We start from the raw sequence: 15960 nt of genomic DNA on the forward strand, positions 1-15960 counted from the left end.
GAGGGGTAACCCCCTCCTCCCTTCAGTGCTCCTGCCCGCCCAACCCGCCGGCTTCCTTGGCAGCCCGGCAAGAGCTCGTTCCCCCTAACACCAGCGCATTACGAGTCTGCGTGGAGACACCGCAGCGCCGGGCGCTGCGGGACAGCGGCGGCCAGCCGCCCGCAGCCGTGCCCGGCGAGCCGAGGAGGGGAGGGGCAAGGCGGCGCCTGCGGCACACCGTCCCGCCCGCCCGGTGCTTGGCGGCGCTCCGGGGCAGCCGTCCCCGCGGTGCCGGTGTCGCTGGCGCTGCGGTGGCTCTCCCGCAGCGCACCCGGCCGCTCGCCTCCATCACCGACCACCCAGCCCCGCCGCGCCCCGCACAGCCAGCGGCCGTTGGAGGCGGCCCAGGAAAAGGGGGCGGGGGGAAGCGCCCCCTGTGAGGATTGACGGGCTCGCCAGCCAATGGCAGCGTGGCGAGGCTGGCTGGCGAGGGCGGGGCGAGGCGCGGATTGGCCGGGGGGCGGGGCCGGCGGGGGTTCTCCCGGCCGCGCTGACGGCTGCCGTTGCAACTTGGGTGCTGTGTGTGAGGCGCGGCGGCGGCCGGGCGGCAGGTACTGGTGGGGAGCGGGTCCCCGGGCGCTGCGGGCCGCAGCCCGGCCTCCCGCGGGCGGGGAGGTGGCGGCGGGAGGGCGCCGGGCAGCCGCAGCGCTGCGGCGGAAAGGGGGGGCGGCTGTGCGCCGAGGGGCCGCTTTGCCCCGGATCCGTCAGCGCTTCCCTTGGCCCGGTGCGGGATGCGGGGGCCGCGGGCGGGGCCGGGCCGGGTGATCGTCCTGAGGGCCGAGCTGCCCGCTCCCTCTCTCCCGGCCCCGAGCGGCTGCTGGGCGGGCGGGAGGTCGGTCGGTGGGGGCTGTCAGAGCCGGGGACGGCAGGGGGCGGCAGCGGCCCCGAGGAAGCGTGTCCGGAGCGGTGGCCGCGGCGGGGGAGATCGCCTCGGTGCCGCAGCCCCGCCGCGTCCTGGGGCCTTTCCCCGCTCCTGGGCGGACAGGGGTCTCTGAGGGGGCCGGCTTCTCCCTCCCGCCTCTCCCCGCGGGTTTGGGCGCTAGTGCCAGCGAGCCGTGCGGCGCAGAGCAGCTCCTCACCGCTCCGGTTCAAATCTCCCTCGCGGGGCTGGCGCCGCGGGCACTGCCCGCATCCTCCGCGCTGCCCTGCGGGCCCGCCGGGGAGCGTTCCGTCAGGGCTGGACGTGCTCCCGCGGTCCCGTCCGGCCCCGCATCTGCTGCCCTGTCGCGTCCGCCTCTTCCTCGTCAGAGGCAAGGAGGAGAGGAGGACTTTTCCCTGCCAATCTGTCCCGTTTTCTGTCGGTTGCTCTCCCGCACCCGTCGTGTGAATACTGCGAGAGGAGTGCTTAATTTTTTTCCTGCTAGAGCACCACTCCTGATGCTGATAACTTCATCTGTTTGCATCTTGGGCGGTTTCTTTCTTTCGGCTGTACGTGAGCAACGGCAGGAAAATGTGCTAAATAGGATCCTGCACTGGAGCTGCTTATCAGTAATTAGGTAGGGGATGAAATTGAGGAAGACTGCACATTCCTAATTTTCTTAAGAGTTAGACTTAAAGTCAGTTTAGAATCCTATTGTTTGTTCTTTGTCCACCATTAAAAGAAGAAAAATAGTCTGCCTTTCAAGATGTGATGACCTGGCCTCTGTGTGAACAGTAAGCACTGAGGTCTTACAAAATTGAGATGTTATTTATAAATTTAGGTGCAAAGTTATTTTCCTATTATTGTTCTTTTGGGAGACTTTGATTACAGGGCTGTAAAGTCTGAATACTCTCAAAAGAGCTATTTAACTCTGTGGTAACGTTTTTAGTCCAGCATTTTTCCACAGGTGAAGATGCGGCTGAGTTGAAGATAATGCCTCTTGATGTTAATAGTATTGTGCATGCATGTGTATGACTGGAATGGACTTAAAGGAGGTCACTGTATTGATCACTGATTGACACAAAGGGAGTTGGTTTGAGGGCTTATCATCTTGATGACTATGATTTCCAGAAACAGCTTCTGAAATAAGTCACTTCCAGGGAACAGATAATAGCCAGCTAGGGTGTGAACTTCGGTTAAGGTGCTTTGATACCAGTGATGACTAGCAAACAGTTCCATTAGGCTGTTTTTCCTTCTTGTAAAGCTGTCTAAGACCCATTTTTAATTAAAACAGTCTAATTTATAGCTTTTTCATTGTCAGGTAGTGCTTTACTTGGCTTTACTGCCTCATTTTCCTGTCTGCTAGCATGGGTGCTTCCAGAGTGTTAGTGAAATGCAACAAGCACGTAGTTCTGCAAAACTTGGCCTTCAGCAAATTCTCACATAAAGTCACGTTTCCAGACCTGGAGTGTTTGAAATCAAAAATGGTGTGATATTGTTAAGTTTCCAACAGCAGCAGAATTCAGTCCCTAAGCTGCAGAGCCGTCCGGTTATAGAACAGACCTAGTTCAGAACCAGTTTCGTGGCATCCTGGCTTACACATAAGCAGCCCTGAAAGGGTGTTCAGCTGAAGCGTCCTGCTTCAGCCTGCTCTCCTCCCTTCCCACAAGTTTCCATTTCTGCTTGCCATGCTGTTTTCTATCTGGTCTTAACCTCTATGGTGGGAAGTTGAAATGCTTTCTCTTGCACAAATTGCAGTGTTCTAATGAGTTTGATTCCCTTTGGGCTTAGGATATGACTTTCCCTTTTGTGTTTTCGGAGGTTATGGATCTTGAAGTTTGTATCAACAATCTGTACCCATGGCAGATGAGCTTGTATTGTAACAATGTCATTTAGAATGGTCCAGACAAGGCTTTCAAAAACTGTACATAATTCTGTTTGCACACATGTTGCAGTAGAGGGAGAGTTCAAACTGAACAGCCAGGGCCACTTGGAGTAGACTTCCAGGTTTCATTCCTTTGGAAATATACCTGTTGTTCCCCTTCTAATTTGATAAGTCTCCAGCGATTGCAGTCAATGCATAATAGATTTTTGTTACCACTTTTTGGTATAGCTGAAAAAGTAGGAGCAAATGCAGCTCTCTGAAGCCAGCCTGACTTGATGGTTAATGGGGTTTTAGCAACGACACTGGATAGGTCTCATTTAGAGAGGGTAACCTGAATAATAATTGCATTTCTTATTGTATTCAATATACTCTGAATAATTTAGTGAGGACAAGGGGTAATGGGTTCAAACTTAAACAGGGGAAGTTTAGATTAAGTATAAGGAAGAAGTTCTTTACAGTGGGGGTGGTGAAGCACTGGAATGAGTTGCCCAGGGAGGTTGTGGATGCTCCATCCCTGGCAGTGTTCAAGGCCAGGTTGGACAGAGCCTTGGGCCACATGGTTTAGTGCGAGGTGTCCCTGCCCATGGCAGGGGGGTTGGAACTGGATGATCTTAAGGTCCTTTCCAACCCTAACTATTCTATGACTCTATGGCAAAATACGCATTTTTCATGTGGCCAACTACCAAGTATACATTTAAGGATGAAGAACATGAGTCATAGAGAATGAGAAAGTGTTCTGGGAAGTAAAAACATTTGAAAGACGTATTGTGGGTTGTGATTAATAATAATTTAAACATAAGTTCTCTGTAAGTTGTTGTTAAAATTAAACTAGGCATACAAACAACATATAAAATACATGACAAGGTAATAAAACCTTTATGTAGTTGGTACTTATATGATTCCTTTTTGAATTCCGTGTTCACTCTTGGCATTAAACTTCAGAAAGTTGAAAGTAATAACCTGAAAGAATTGCAAACGTTACAAGAACTGGGAAGCATGTTTCAGTACAAAGATTCACCTATTTAAGCATTAAAAAGGGATGGAACAAAATAGAATGGTGATAGTTGTACCTGTAGTCTGAACAATAGCCAATAATCATGGCTATGAAAGGATTTAGTGGCAGGAAAAGTTTTTTAATAGTTATGTGTCTAGTGTACAGCATTACTCTGATTGTTGAAGGAGGACAAGTTTTCTACATTTTGGTTTACTGTGTGTAAATTTCAGTAGGGTAAAAATGATTTTACCGAAGGTTGTTGTGTATAGTGTATTTGCCATTAGGTATCTTTAAAACAAGATTAAATGCTTTCCTGAGAAAGATGTACTAATTCTAATGGTGGTTTCATTCTGGAACTGATCTTAAGGTGGGGGAATCAAAAGGAGAGAAGGTGGGCTTTCTCCTCATTGCAGGCAAAATTAACCCAACAAAAGCAGCATTGGAAAACTATTTGTTGTATACTCACACAATGGCTGGACACAAGAAAGGGGATGGGAGCAAGAAAAGGGATGTGAAAGTGTCTGATTGTGTTATAGCCTGAGTTATACGAGTAGTCAAACTACATTGTAAGGGGTTATTTTCAGTTTTCTGAACCGAAAGAAAAGACTCGACTTAAGAGTGTTAGATTTTACATTAACTGCCACGCTTCCATATTTGTTTATTTTTTTGTTTGTTTTAAGAGAAAATCAAAAAGCAAGTTAAATGATTGTGTGTGTTGGGGTTTTTTGCTTTTTGTTTCTTTTTTTTTTTTTTTTTCTCTTCCTGTGTGGAAGGGTGTTCACATTTCAAAAAGATATTTCTCATTTAAGCACAGTTCAATTTCACTTCTCTGGTTTTCTAATTCGCTCAGTGGGTGGGATAGTTTTCCATGTAATTCGACTCCAAATTTAACTCTCTCTTACAGGTAAAGAAGATATTGTGCTGTTACCCAGTTGTCATAGTTGACTGCATTCTACTAACCTTCAAGGCTTCTACTGGTGTGAAAGGTAACTTGTGATTAATTATTTTTTTTATATCAGAAAATTCACTGTAGGAATTTACGAAATAGGCGAAGTTCTGTTTCAACTTCTCCAATGTTTTTGCTGTTGTAGTAAGTTTACATGGTTTGAATTGTCAGTTTTGTAGTATTGTACAGGAAAGAACATATTAACAATACAGTAAATATTTAGATTTTTAGCAAGTTTTATTTATTTATTACTTAAAATGTTTGTGATATAAACTCTTCTGTGAAGGTAATTTTACTAGTAACTTATTTCCTCCATAGACTTCACTTTGTCTTTGAGTGCTTTGTGAAGATTTATGCTTTTAAGTGAAGGCCACATCAACAGATCATTGATTAATTAGTATTGGGTAATCCAGAAATAGCCATTCTCTTTGGCTAGGCAAATGAGAAAAGAATGTTCTGTGTATGGTACGAGATGATAGACTTGCATGTAATGCAAGTGGCAGAGCTCAGTGGGAATACAGGCTTGTTTAACTGACTTGGGGACAAGAAGTTTCTTTCCGTTGCAGTAGTGTCTGATAGGTTAGTGGCACTGTGCAGACAGTACGTTACAGCAACTATACAAGTGGTGTTGCCTGCCCAGCAAGCTGTGTAGGTATTGCTGACAATAATGCTGAACAGCGCTGTCTGATTTCAGTTTCCAGCTCATGGCTTGATTTCTCCATTTTATATTATTCATGCAGCTCCTTACATCTGACATACTACCTTGAAAATAGAAACAATCAGGAGAAATCTATGGACTAGATGTATAAAACTTGAAACCCAAACAAAACACAAATCCTGTTTCCCTTTTCCAGTAATTCTCTTCACCTTCTTGCCTTCTACTCTCCTGTACCCTGTGTTGCCTTCCTAGTTATAGGGGAAAGCTGGGGCTGCATCTCCTTTAATTCTTTACTCAGTTGTAGGTAATGTTTATGAGGTCTCATAAAGGAGAATTTCAGATGCCTACCTTTTGCTCTGCACATCACATGTTTCATGGCTGGATTTACGAGATTCTCTGAAGGCCTGCCTTCGGTTAGGTTGGCCTCTTGTATAAAAACTGATTGGCTGGCTCTGAATACTCTCAGAAGCAGGTAGTAATATTTTATTGGTTTTTGTTTGTTTGGGTTTTTTTTTCATTTCTAGTGGAGATAAGGTATAAGGTACTACTGCTGTTCATCTATGTAGTGCTTTTATTAATAGTAGCTTTGCTCTTCAGAGACCTCATTGTGAAGGAGCATTGCAGGAAGATACTCCCTTTAAAACCGGAGACTTCTTTGTCAGTGTCTAGGGGGTTAACTAGGTGTTTTGCTTGATATTACATCTACCATGGTGCTCATATTCATCTGTGTCTTGGTTCCTCTTCCCTGTATTCTTTCTGACCTGTCTTCTAACTTACCTTGCTGTTATTAAGTGATGCAGCCTGTGTGCTCTACGAGGTCATTGTTAGAAGACTTTGATATTGAATAATAAAATGGGGTTAGCTAAGGACGGTTTAAAGGGAACTATGGATTGCCTTGGTACTCCACGTTTGAATCTCCCTTTTGCTTCTACGTTGTCTATGTGGTTTTCTATTTGCAAAGTGGTAGTTTTGGAGAAATGTTCTGTAGGAAAAGATGTTCAGTTACCAGAAAATAAAAATAGACTCTAAAAAAGAAGTGTGGACTCTTTGAAAGATCAGTTTCATCTTAAATTGCTTGCACTGATGACAAAGCAGAGTTTAACCAAATATTTATTGTTGAAATTACTCTATAATTAGTAGTGTTGTACAGCTAAATGTAACACCAGATTTTACTGTAAATTACTGCTATCCCGTTACTGTGGCTTGAGAAGTATAGACTATAACTGTGGTATTCTTTTTAGTGGCCTGGATAAGAATTTGACTACAATGTTTTAAGAAGATAGTTTTTATGTTTTTAATAACATTCTTCAGTACATATTTAAAATGCATGATGTGCTATCTTACCACAGTGGAAAATTAAAACAGCTTTTTCTAATTTGAAACATTCAGTTGTCCTGTATATGGGATTAAAATATATATTCTTGTTGCAAGCTTTTGAATGTGGACTAGGCAGACTTTTAAATTCTGATTGACTCAGCATGTATCCTACTTCTTCCGAAAATCAAACCAAAATTAGAATCTGATGATAAAAATACGTACTTAGATTTCACGTTTGTTGAAACATCTTTATTGCTTCCAGTTACTCACAAAAGCAAGGATTCACTAATAAAGTATTTTAGAATACACTGAGTGAAACTCCTTTGAGTTTGAACGTTTTGATTTTGGAACTGCAAGTTCTTGTTCAATTTCCAAATTGAACAAGTTTTGTACTTTGTAGTCACTATATATAAATGAACTGTTCGCTGTTTCCTAAGCTGAAAGAAGCTGCTTTATCCCCTGTTTGGCTTACTCCTTTTGAAATTGTACTTAAATGCTGTACTTAAATAATACTGTAACTGCTGTTGTTCCATCATCAATTGGTTAAAGAAATTTGGCGAAAGAGCAAGCCCATCCATCATTGATCTTCTCTTAGGGCACTGGATCCTTTTTCTTGAATAGCTTTTTGGGTACTTTTCCTGGTAGGATGTTGCATTATTGGACCATGAATCTGAAGCAAATGTCTGGAGGAAGAGAGGTGGGGGGGGGCAGAAGCCACTACTAAAACCCAAAGAATGTCAGAGCATAAACTTCATACTTAAGTCCATGTTTGGTCTTAAGGCTGCTCTGTCCCCTCTGTAGTGAATGGTTTTGTATTGCAGTAATCTTTGACAAGAGGTTATCTACATAATGGTCACAGGCAGCTGCTCGGATCAAGGGGCTGGGATTGCTACATATCAATGCTACTACTTCTTCTTTACAAACCCCAATTGCAACTGATTTTAGTATTAAACCTGTTTTGGACCTCTAATTATCTCATGTTAATTAACTTACGCTGTTGGATATTTGAACTCAGTTTCACTGTGTGCTTTCTCTACTCTTCGTGTGCTTAAGGATGCGTCTTCTAGAAAGCAATTAATGTCTAATGAGATTTGTGCACTTACAGTTTTTCTTCCCCCTCCTATCCTTGACTATGATATTTGCTTACAATATGAGACCGTTGTAACTTTTTCTGAGTAGATTGTAATATTTTCGTTCAGACGGTAAGACACATTTCTGAAGACTGAGATCCATATTCTCAGAGTTTATCTCTTAATTCCATTCAATAGAAAAGGTGAAACACATAGCATATTAAAACATAATTTTTTTTGTGTCAGTTGAATTTAGTCACAATGTAATTTCAGAAAGTAAGGATGCTGTATGTAAGTGAACTTGGGAATACTTCAGTCCAGTAATGCAGGTGAGAAAATGCTTGGGGAAAAGGTGCCTTCTCTGTAAAAGTGTTCTATAAAACAACTTATGTTAGCAGAGATTTATGTTTAAAAGCCTCATTCAAAACCAAAATGAAATCTTAGTAGAGAACACAGTAGTGAATGACAGTGTTCTGACTTGGGGAGGGTGCCAGCGTGATTCGTTCAAAAATAACAGTTTTAAGAAACTACATACAACCAATTTAACTGGATATTCCTGCTTTTTGAAGACCTGAAGGGGCTGAAGGCACAACCTTTTTTACCACGGCACACACAAATACCCCTCTCCCCTGCCCCAAACACACCCATGCAGGCTTATTTTGGCAAATTTAGTAAAATATACAGAGCCCTACATTTCATTTTCATCTGTTGATCATTACAAGATCAATAATCCTTATAGGGTATTTGCAGTCTTAACTGAGTTACTGGCTGGGTTTAAACCACGACAGCTAGCGACCAAGTATTAAATGTGAGGCAGTACTTTATGGAGGAAAAGTTTGTGTGATTTTGGCTCTGATATGAAAGGATGATGCTGGAAGCTTCATTACTTGTCTCTGTTATGTATCACAACTTCTGTTTCTTGGATTTCAGAAAGCCTAATGAAGCTTTATAAAAATACCGATATGTTAGTCGAAGTGTATTTTACTACGCTGACTTGTTCAAAAGTTGAAATAATTTAACTCTTTATCTTGAGGAATTGTGAGACTTGGAAGTACTGGGCTAAGAATGTTTTATTTATTGCCTGCAAGTGAATTTTTAAAAGCCTATGTGAAAAATCAAGAAATGCTTCTGGTATGTTGGGGGCAGATTTGATTTGGTCATTTTTTTGCTTTTATAGAAATGCAGCGTCTTTGATTTTTTTTCACACTTTTGTTCAATTTTCCCTGATTTTTCTTTTTTTTTCCCCCTTTCATTCTCTTAACTTGCATCACAAAGCAACACCTACTATGATGCTGGTTGGTTTACCATAGAATTCCCCAGCTGTTGGTACTGGTTTAGAGTATGTCATATGCATTAGATAAAGGATGAGACATACGCCATACATAGCAGCATGAAAACTTTGGAATGGGACCAGATAAAAACAGTTTTTATTGGATGAATTGTTTAGTTGCTGTCATAAGCCCTGATTTTCTGGCTAGAAAGATCTTGTATCCATAACCTGTCGAATGATGTGGGAAGATTAATTTGCCTGGTGAAGTTTTTTGTTGGTTTTGGTTGGTGGTTGGGGTTTTTTTTATGTGTTAGAATTTGTGTCACATGGTGTATGAAGAAGTTACCCTAGTTCTTGTAATACAGAATGTGCTTGAAGTTTTAAGCATCAGGAGCTAGCGCAAGATGATGTTATAAAATACATTGATGTTGTCATGGGATTTTTTTGGTCCCTTCCAACCTTGGTAATGGCTTATGACTTTTTTTATTAGGAATTAATTGTATTTTCGTAGAGTGCTGTTTTCTTTTGGTTTGCCTTCTATTTGTTATTGGATGCTGTTCTGTATTAAACTTGAATCCATTTTTAATTACATTTTGCAGTTTCCCTCTTTGAGGTAACTTTTTAGTAGAAAAGGTAGTTTGTTATGTATGTTTGGTTTTGTGGGGTTTTTTGGTTTTTTGTTTTGTTTTAATTTTAGTAAAGTTAGGTGACTTTAATATGTAATTATTTGAGCTGAAACTTAGTAGTGCAGTGGGCACTTAGTGCTTCTAGAAGTATATCCAGCTTTATCAACTCTTTTGAATTGCACTGTAGTAGGTAGTACTTGTGTGTTGCCCACGGTTTCAGTAGCTTGTCAAATCTCGGTTGTTCCTCCACCACCCTCATTTTTCTTTAAGAATAAAGCGGATTAAAGATGATCCTTTTTGGGGGGGGGTGGAACAAAGTAGTTTGCTCATTTGTTTTGCAGGGGTATGGAGCTTGTAACTTCTTTCAGAGAAGAGCAGCTTCTGCTTCAGGTTCTGCCTCCAACCAGTGTATTGGAGCTGGTCACTTACCTCCTAGGCTGCTGCTGCTACATGTATGTGTGGGGAGTCTGCAGGAGAGCGCTGTGTCGTGATGGCATTGGTCTGCTATCAAATGACACTCATTCTTGAAATTATCTCCTCCTGATTTGAGGAAGAGGGTTCCTATATGCTTATGGAAAGCAACGGTGTTTCATGACAAATATGACTTGGATTAGTCTGATTTTGTTTTATGCAGATGCAAAAATGTCTGATTTTGTGCAGTTAAGTCATTTCTTTATTTATTTTTTTTTCCCCCAGATGATATTTCATGTGTAGTTGTATTCTCTGGTAGTTTCTGATGATTCTGGTACGTGAACGTGGAAATTCTCTAACCGAAGTTCCTTGGTGTTGTAGAGCCTTGAGTAACTTTCTCACAACAGAACAATTTTCTGTAGAGAAACAAACTTGGAAAGTTTTGTAGTGTATACTTCTGTTATAAAATGAAAGAATAATAAAATAGCAACTTTGGCATCTGTTAAAACAAAGTTTAATGACTACTAAATATTCTTATTAGAACAGCAAGATTCTGCTATAATGAGAATTCCACTTGTACCATTTTTCTAGTTGTTTGTTTGCTACTGTTAGGGTATTAACAAACCTTTTTATAGATGACAAACCATGTTTTGCCATTAGATTTTTGCAAGCTTCAAATTATTTCTACTTTACAGTATCATAAAGTAAAATTACAGAGATTTGTTTTCTTTCAACATGTTTTTGCAGAACATTATTAGTCTCAAATGGTATGTAAACTATGATAGCACAGAGGGAAAATGTGCCACTGTGTAGGAGTGAATTGGAACTGGAGATACTTGAGACATTTCTGACTATGACACTATTTGTTTGCCTGGTTTGGTGAGCTTATAGTCAAGACTGTGACTTTCGTACCTTTGATCGTATGTATTTTGTAGGTACAAACAGTTGAACAACAAATTTGGTCGCTAATTAGATTGTAACTATTTTTTCTTCAATACTTAATGTGAGCCTGTTGAAGTAGTGATATCAGCGGGAAGCTCTGTGTCCATGGATCCTTCAAGGACAGTACTTTTGAACTATTGCTCCTATCATGGGACCTTTAAAACAAGAATGTACTTAGAGATGCCTTTAAAAAGGAGGCTGAGTGTATCTGTAGTCTGTATGGGGGTTATGTTATGCAAGTGAAATTGGGCTTCCATTTTCAGCAGTAGATGTACTGTTCTGGGTGATTTCCTTTCCCTTCACTTCAGTTCATCCTCCAGAGGCATGGTTCCTTTTATTTTCTCTCCCCTTTGTCCTTTTAGCTCCAAGCAAACCCTTTGTAACTTTTCCTCCCCACTTCATTTTCTTCTGTTCTCTTGTCTCTTTTGGTCTCCCCTTGAATTAACTCTAAAGTAAACACTACTGTTGTTTACAAAGTCCTGTACTACTGAAGAATTGAAGATGGTTTTTCCTCTGCTAGTCATTGCTAAAGAAACATTTGGAATGAGTTGAGAGTGCTCTGATAGTGATATGATGCAAAGGTATGCAAAACTTTGTCTCCACTGTGAGCAGTAAAATGTTACCTGATCCACAGCTGGGCTTTTAAATGGTACACTAATATGGAATGTTTCTTGTTGCTTTATATGAAGGTAGTCACATTCTGGGCTTTAGCTGAAATTGAAGGAGCTGCCTCAGAATTCTTCGTTTAAAAATAGGCAATGTAGCTATCGCTGCAAATGTGATAACCTAATATAGACCTTACATTAACATGATTACAGTATAAAGATTCTTGTCCTGCAAAATCAGGCTAAGCTGAACATCCTTCCATGCAGGACTTCTAAACTTTTGTTTTGAAAACAGTTGTTGCTCCTTTCACCCGGCTAGACTAAGGGAGATGCCTCATTATCTTCTCAGGTGTATCTTCCTTTGCATGAAAAACCTTTCAGTTTACTGACCTGTCTCTATGCTTGAGAAACACTGCCATAGGCATACTTACATTTCAACAATATGCAGTCATTCACATGACAAAGCTGTCTCTTGATGCCCATACCCTGAAGGGCTGGTAATTCTGCAAAGGGCTAAAATATTCAGCAAGAGTTTTGCCAGAAGTTCAGTGCTTTTCAGCCAAGAAAGCTTGTGTGCTATATTCAGTTTTCCAGTTTGATCTGGAAATCTGTGATCAAACATCTAGTGATTTGGTTGTAGTTACTTTTTTGAATCATTTGTATGCTTTATTGTTTTGCTGCTATTCTTCAAAACACACTTGCAAATTTCAGTGTAGAATTTTTGAGGACCCCTTGTTTAAATTCTTAGCTTGCTGCTGCACGAGGAAAAGTGATAGCAAGAGAGAAGTCACTACGCATGCGGAATGAATAGGTACCAGTGCTGGACTTAGACTTCCACTAGCTTTCCATTTCTTATTGCAGCGCTAAAGAGGGCATAACTTTGGGAGCAACAAGTGTGACTTCTCAGTTAAAAAAGTTCTTGCAGCAAAATTGTTATTTAGAGTGACATTCATAAATACAGAGTGGTTTTGTAATCTAGCACTCGTATATATCAATCTGTAAGTTCACACAACAGGAGGTGGTGTAATATAGGAGCTGATAGGCAGACAGAAACTACCTTTTTGGGAAGGATTTGTTGTGGTGAAAATTATAATTCTTTTACCCCCAAAATGCAAAGACTCATGCATCAAGATATTTCTGAATGCCTTTGAATGATTTTATTTTTGGTGGTCTTATGACTATTGTATCTATGTTATTCTGTAGGTTACATAAGCATTAGGAGACCAGAGTGTTAGTAAATATGAGGCATCTCCTGACCTTTCAGAAAAGGTTGAGATGCCATTATGAGAGTTCTAAATCAGATGTGCTGAGTTGTTGTAATAAGATGTCAAAGATCCTTCACTTTTTTTCCTCTTCCCCACAGAGTCTCAAGAGTATTATAACTTGATTTATATTTTTGTTTCTTTCCAAGTCAAGAAATTTATTTGAGCAGCTTAAGCTCTACACAGGCTGCAAATGAACTTCCCTATGTATTTTATGGTAGATAGCTCTAACATAGCCTATTGGACTTGATATGTTCTTCAAAAGAAAAATACATGGAAGTTGGTATAGTCAGTTCCCTGTGTGAGACTGAAGTGCTTTATGTATTGTCTGTATGTGAAGATGGGTCTGTGCCTGAACTATCACTGCAGTTTTGAAACTGTCCATTAGTGCTTGGATCGGAGGTAGTTAGACTACCTAGCTGTGAGTAAAGGTAACCTTCTGATTCAGGCCGTCATACTTCTGTTTCCATGCACGGTGGTTGTGCTCTCTGCTTCCAGTCTAAGAAGTCACCATGCCCAGTAAACTAAATTGCAACAAATTCTGTGCCCTTGTGATGGGGGTAAAGACACGATACCATGAGTTATCTGTAGTCTGAAGAATTGCTGCTGCCAAAATTCCAGGATGACTGTCTGAAGTTTTGCTTTCTCAGATTTGTGAGCTGCAACAGTTGAGGTGTGTTGATAACCAGCGTGAACTAACTTCTCTGAAGCAGTTAAATTTATACACTGTGATAAGATCCCCTGATCCCAGGCCTTCTCCTTCCCAAACAATCTCAGCTTTCTCAGCCTCTTATCATATGGCAGATGCTGCAAGCCTTGAACCATCTTAGCTGGGCTTGCTCCAGTATATCCTCAGCGTTTTTGCATGGGAGAACCTAAAACTGGATGAACCTGCAAACCATAATGTGCAGCAGGGGCATGGTGGCAGATAAGTCTACTGTGAATCTATAGGCATCAGTTACATATGGGAGAGGGTCCTACTAGTTTGTCTTGTAATGCTCTGTCATGTACAGTCTGTGTACCTTTTGCCAGTGATAACCTTGGCGCTCCTTTTAAGAACATACAGTTCATATTTGGTTGTGAAGACCAGCTTCCAGGCTTCTATAAGATATGGTAGTAATAGGATAGGATAGGATTAGTCAAAAGAGGATCAATACAGAGAATGGGGTTTACTTTTAAGTATGTATGTGTGTATGTATAAGAAGTTTGCCTAGCTTGTGATTTGTAAAATAATGGTTAAAAATAAAAAGTTACATGATTTAGCTTCTGTTCTGTTTCATTTTGATCATTATTTATTTGTACGGGTATATCTTCAGGAGGTGTCAGGTGGGATTTGAACTCTGTATGTGAGGCACAGTAGTTAGATTTAGAGCAATTATGGAAATCTTATGACTGGGAGACAGAAGTTAATGTTTCCAATTTCAGTTGAGAATTCTGATTTACTTCAGCAGGCTTTTTGCTTAAAGAATGGTTAATACTTCTGGTAAAACTGAGTATTTAGACTGCCTTTTGCTGTCAGGCAAATTTTGCTGCTATACAAACTCAGTCTGTGTTCTTGGAATCATAGAATCATTTAAGTTGGAAAAGACCTTTAAGATCATCAAGTCCAAACATTACCCCAGCACTGCCAAATCCACAACTAAACCATGTTCCTAAGTGCCACATCTACACATCTTTTAAATACCTCCAGGGATAGTGACTCAGCCACTTCCCTGGGCAGCGTGTTCCAATGCTTGACAACCCTTAAGATGAAGAAATTTTTCCTAATATCCAGTCGAAACCTCCCCTGGTGCAACTTGAGGCCATCTCCTCTTGTCCTATTACTTGGGAGAAGAGACCGACACCTGCTCGCTACAGCCTTTGTTCCAAAAACTGTGTCAACTCTTTTGCTGTATCCTCTGTAAGCTTTTAAGTTCGCTCAGCTGAATATATCATATTTAGCAACTGAAATCTCTGACAGCTTGTCATGAGTAAAAGGTCTTATTTCCTCCTTTTCTGCAAATAGGAAAAGATGTTAACTAGCAGAAGGATGTTGCAAGTTAGGGAAAATACAGTCATGATTGTTACCTTAGTAACACTTAAGTCATTTGCTGGGCATCTTGTAGTACATGGAAAACTCTTTTCTGTTAGACCTAAATCTCACCTGATTCTTCTTCTTTGGAAACCTTATTATGAAAGTAAAAATTTTCTTAAATGCCTCAAGATTATCTTTGACACAGGGTTTTAGAGTAGTTATTAATACCTCTTTCACATTCGTTCTCTAACAAGATCTTTTGAATTTACTGTTAGCTACTCTTATTTTTCTTTAATGAGGAGTCTTTTGAAATCCCAGGCTGGGTTTGTCTAGTATTTTGCTAGTATCACTCATCTGGCGTTACACGAAATTAATTACCAGAACAATTGCCTCAGGGCTGTAATACTGCCTGTTAGTTGATTCCCTGACCCATGTATTTTTCTTTTCTACTTACTATCTTCTGTTGCCTTTTAAGCATCAGAAGTTATCCATTAATTTATATGTATCCTGTTGTTTAATTAAAACATCTGACAATGGAAAGTTTGTAGCAACCTTCCCTTCTCCTAATTTTAACCAAAGGCATGTCATAACTGAAGTGCAGATCCTTCACGTTTATTCTTTTACTGTTTCAGATCAGGAGACAACCTGTTAGTAGACCACTCAGTAGAGCAGACCCAGCAACAACTGGGGCCATATCCACCAAAAAATCTAACCCTCCAGTGTGTTTTGATATTCACAGTCTTTCATGAGTAACAGGAGACAGATTCTCTGTGTTAAACTACAAAACTTGTCCTGGTTGTTGTCCTGAGTTGCTAAGTATGAAATATTCTTGATCGACTGAAGCTGAGTATTCCAGGCAGAGAATTTAGTAAGCTTCTTTGAAGTGTGGAAACTGTGTTGTTTCTTTTTCTCTGACCTTAAGCACGTGGGAAAGAAGATAGTTTCTAAGCAAAGGGAAAGGGAAATTGTCTCATATTTATTAAATCCTTTTCCTATCAGGAAGTATGCACCAGGATTATATGCTTGGCAGCAAGAGTACATATTTTGGCACATGCTTCTCTC

At 40.9% G+C, this 15960-nt stretch overlaps 1 protein-coding gene across 13 annotated transcripts in view; it reads left to right on the forward strand.

The window, feature by feature from the left end:
• Window positions 1-501: 501 nt before the first annotated feature.
• The window catches only part of EPB41L2 (erythrocyte membrane protein band 4.1 like 2), a 104535-nt gene continuing 89076 nt past the window's right edge, over window positions 502-15960 (forward strand). For 12 of the 13 annotated variants that reach the window (XM_030489776.1, XM_030489785.1, XM_030489780.1 and 9 more), the window contains exons 1-2: window positions 502-590; window positions 4682-4763. The gene's annotated coding sequence lies outside the window, so the exon portion shown is untranslated. Of the gene's footprint in view, window positions 1536-4681; window positions 4764-15960 lie in introns of all 13 variants that reach the window. The other variant, XM_030489777.1, reaches the window with a different exon arrangement.

Source organism: Strigops habroptila, chromosome 6 (assembly GCF_004027225.2).
Source record: "Strigops habroptila isolate Jane chromosome 6, bStrHab1.2.pri, whole genome shotgun sequence".
NCBI classification, from domain to species: Eukaryota; Metazoa; Chordata; class Aves; order Psittaciformes; family Psittacidae; genus Strigops; species Strigops habroptila.